Genomic DNA, 4689 nt, shown 5'->3' on the forward strand with positions numbered 1-4689 from the left:
AAAAGAAAGTTATTGGTTCAATAATGGTTATTAAATCTATTGTTATTTTATCACATTAGATGCATGTTATTCATTTAATAAAATTACTTCGCATTAATTAATTAAAAACGGTGATATCAAAATTAATTCCCTAACTGGGAATCGAACCCGGGTCACAGTGTTGAAAGGAATCGGTTATGAATCGTTTAAAGTTGTCCTAGAAAAATTTCACACTGCTAAATTAAAATCACGGTTATAATGTGTTTCGATGTAAAAGGGGATTAACACTGACAATACAAACATTAGACAGCGCCCGCGGTAAGACAATGCTTAAATTTAAACAGGTGCTAGCGATGCAACCGCTCAGCTAAAGCTGACAACAAGCAAAAAGTGGGAAACAACTCAATATAAAGGATGACCTCACAGATATCAGGGCCCGTGAAGTCTGGTCAACGTCAAGCCCCTCCTTTCTTATTCAGAGATGTGAAAGGGAGTCAGACGCCACAAACTTTAATTAAAAGCGCAAATACGAGTAACACTTACTTCCAAATCTTTTCACTGTGAAATTATTTCACTTTATTTCAAAGCTGATCGCTTTGAATCTGAAATTCAGCACAATGGTATTTATGTTCACTACTGATTCTATTTTCTGTGCACGGTAGAAATAACCGGTCCTGTTAAATTTGACCAAAGCTCCCCAGATTCCTGGTGTCATCAGCAATGCACATTTTTAAACCAGACTCCTAAAGCACAGTGTATATAATGAGATATGGGCAACGGTACAAATTATTGAACTATCGACTCTACCTCAGATAGCATTTCTTTCATTGTGCAAAAGAAGGTTATTGGTTAATTAATGATGCTTTCCCGTGAAAGCAACGGCGACAATTGTCGGTCCCTGTTAAACTGAACAACGGCTGCAGCAGATTCCCGGTGTGATAAACACTGAACATTTTTAACTAACTCCTCAAATATCGTCTGTAAAATGAGATCTGGTGAAAATTCATCACAAGCAAAAGACAAAACACTTAAAAAAGTTTTGCCTGTCACTCGGTGACCATGTTAGGATTTCCTTCAGTTTGAAACAGAAAGTCGATTCATCAATTAGAACAATTGTTCATCTTTTTACAGAGTTTAATGAAATTCAGATAATAAAGTGTATGAAAACAAAAGTTAATCCCGACCTGCATTTGTAAACCACAGTTCTCTTCTGTGATGCTCTTGCTATAATCAACGGCGGTAGAATTTCTGCAGTGTAGTGGCTGTCATATCCCCCTCGCGCACGAAATAGTCCCCGGTTCGATACCGGGCGGAAACATTATGAAAACCTTCCCCATTAAAATTGAAATAATATAAAAATATGGAAGAACTGATTTTGTGGTTAATTATCAATACAAGTAAAAATCTCAACGAACCCGTATATTTTCTCTGTATATTTCTGTACAGACTCAAACACAGCACAGATGACAGTGTCCCTCCCTCACTCCCGCTTCCTGCCCTGACGGTGCCGAAAGCCCCTCCCAAAGCTGCACATTCGGCTAGTTTCAGTGGATCCGCGGGTGATCTTTAAAGGATCCTGCAGCGTCGCCTCGGATAATAACCATAGATCGTCACCATATTTCACATACCGCAGCAACCCCGTCCATTTCAGTCTAAGTCCCCTTTTTAACTCTTTCGCGCCAGGCAAACTGTTTGTACAAAATTACATTTTAGGTGAAAACACAAATCAAAATCAAAAATCAAATCAAATCACCTTTTATTGTCATTGTAAGTGCACAAGTGCAGTACAACGAAATGTAGGCTTGCGGCTCCCGAGAGTGTACATTTAGATTAAGACATACACGCTCGAGCCGCAAGCCTACATTTCATTGTACTGCACTTGTGCACTAACAATAACAAAAGATATGTTCGCGCAACCACAGCACCAAGTGTGGGTAGGCATCCACTTGAAATGTACAGTGAGGTGAAATATTACCACAAGCTCCTGATGGACATGTTTCCATGTCTAAAATGCACGCACCGAACAATGCAGCTCCTGGGAAAACTGCAAATCCAGGCAGGGCTGTCCTGCATCATTTGAAACAACAGACAGACACAAGATTCTGCCAGTTTCCAATGTCTTCTCCTTCTGCTCCTATCACTTCTTTCCCTCCAGCTGCCTCTGCTCCTCCAGCCTGCAGGTGAATTCGATGCCTGATGTAAACGCAGCGGGTTCAGGACACAAACCCTTCCCTTTCCCTCCGAGAGGATGACGCACTGTAGGTTGCTCCGTAACCGCAATAGCTCAGTGGAGAGGAGCGACTTGAAGATTTATAAAAGTACAAAAGCAAAATACTGCGGATGCTGGAAATTGGAAATAAAAACAGAGACTGCTGGAAATACTCAGCAGGTCAGGCAGCATCTGTAGAGAGAGAAACAGAGTTAACGTCAGACGAACGGTCATCGACCTGAAACGTTAACTCTGTTTTTCTCTCCACAGATTTAATAATGGTCCCGGATTCAATCCCGGGATTCGGCAGTTTTCAGTTCATTTGAGTTTCTTTCCGCTGCCATTCTCGAACTGAACGATTTAAACTGGAATTATTTCTCCGGCACTGAAAGTTTGGCGACTAAATAGAGAGACATCAAGCACGGCAAATATTTATAACGTTTTAGATTGATCGATTTCCTCCTGTGTTTTTCTCTGGATGTTGTCTCTCTCGGTGCCGGCGAACATTTCATTGATGCATTTGTCCTGAACTGAAGCCTGTTGCCCATCTCGCGGGGTCAGAGCCGCTCTGTCTGTCTCTCACCTGCTTGTGACCATTATCGGGAACAGGCCGCCTGTTCAACGTTCATCAGCAAACCCAGAAACACAAATAAACAGAAAGATGTGTCTCTCAGCCCCGGTGGTAAAGGTGCAATGGATGTTAATCCAAATAAAGCCCCCGTGAGATTCTGTGTGGATTGGTTTACTTATAAAGTTTGTATTTTAAATATTTAGAAATAGCGTAAAATAATGAAAACATCCTGATGGTTTATACGGGGATCGAACCCGCGAGTTTGGCGCTATTAGCACCACGCTCTCACACCAACTGAGCTAACCGGCCACAAAGCTCCCATTGGCCAGGCTTGAACCCAGGCTGGGGAATTATCGTTCAGGCTCACGCTGGGTGACCGAGTTACTGCACAAACATTGAACAGACCACATCGCTTAAACATTGTTAACTGTTCGTATATACAACTGGGCAGAGTGTAAATCAAAAGTAACAGAGAAAGAGCTCTTTAGTTTAACAAACCTCATTCTAAAAATTATTATTGCACCACCGCTGAACAGCCCCTCCCTCAGTCCGGGTATAAAAACAGCCGGTGGAACCCCGACTGGGTTCGAACCCCCAGCCGGCGGCTGGAGCCGAATCCTCGGCTCAGATGTGGTTTCACGCTCATTCCTTTAGGAAACGCGGGTTCGGGTACGAAAAATCTCTCCTGATTCGCTCCCCTTATAGTGAAGGAGACAAAAAGTAACTAAAACCTGCCGAAACCTGGGATGGTCAATCTAACGCTTGCCCAACTAAGCTGTTTCGGCTTTACGGGCTGTGGTAGGTTCGTTGTTCTCATTCAGTTTCTACTGACCCCCACATAGAGCAGACAGGGCAGAGTCCCATCATTGGCCTGTGCTCTGGTGTATCTGGTTCCCAGGGCTCACAGTGAAGCGACCACGTGTATATCTGATCTCCACATTGATGAACAAATACAACAGCAAAAGAACTCGTGGGAAGATTCCAACAGTTGTGAGAAACCCAGACACCATGTTAATATCTCACCGTCACCATTGGTTGATGAACCGATCTAATGGCTCAAAGCGGGTTTTCACATCAGTTTGTTTAACGGATTTTCTTTCAGCGACTATTTCCATGTTCCGACAATAAATGTTACATTTCTTTAATTTGCACAAGTAAACAGAGTTTGGACAGTTACTATCTTGCTCTCCGTGACCTGAGGTTTTATCTCGGTAATCTCCGGCTTTAGTATGTGTTGTAAATAATCTTGAAACAGGTCTCTGTGGCGCAATCGGTTAGCGCGTTCGGCTGTTAACCGAAAGGTTGGTGGTTCGAGCCCACCCAGGGACGGTGTTTTAACTTTTCCAGGTTTTCAAAATGTGCATTTTGGCTGCAAGATCATGGGATAAACTGTAGCACTGGCTACAATGTCGGTGAGTATGAGATCATCCACTGGGATCCGAAAAAACCGTTTCGTAACATTTTCTTAATGGTGACAGACTAATAGCAACATGAGGAGGCCCTTCAGCCCCTCAGCCCTGTTCCTTCATTCAATTAGATCCTGGATAATCTGTATCTCAGCTGCATTGGCCCACCTTGGTTCCATATCCAGCTTCACTAGTTTGGAATGGTCTCATTTTTAGGTGCGCCTGGTGCCGCTCCTGGCCTGCTCTTCCACACATCTAACTGAACCAGGTTTGGTCCCCTGGTTTGACGGTAATGGTAGAGTGAGGGATCTGCCGGGCGAGGAGGCTACAGATTGTGGTTGAATACAATTCTACTGCTGCTGATGGCCCAGAATTGTACAGAGAAAATACACGTGTTTTATGAGATATTTTATTTTATTAATATTTAATCACAAAATTATTTCAACTTTTTCATATTGATTCAATTTTAATGGGGAATATTTTACAAAATGTTTCCGCCCGGTTTCTAATGGGACCTTTCGTGT

The 4689-nt window shown here is 42.8% G+C and overlaps 1 non-coding gene across 1 annotated transcript; it reads left to right on the forward strand.

Moving 5' to 3' along the window:
- Window positions 1-4014: 4014 nt before the first annotated feature.
- Window positions 4015-4088, forward strand: trnan-guu (transfer RNA asparagine (anticodon GUU)). Its single transcript has one exon. It is a non-coding gene; the product is annotated as a tRNA-Asn (tRNA).
- Window positions 4089-4689: the final 601 nt, after the last annotated feature.

The sequence above is a fragment of the Somniosus microcephalus genome, unplaced genomic scaffold (genome assembly GCF_052327205.1).
Source record: "Somniosus microcephalus isolate GS21.2 unplaced genomic scaffold, FLI_Smic_1.0 unresolved_chr4, whole genome shotgun sequence".
Taxonomy (NCBI): domain Eukaryota; kingdom Metazoa; phylum Chordata; class Chondrichthyes; order Squaliformes; family Somniosidae; genus Somniosus; species Somniosus microcephalus.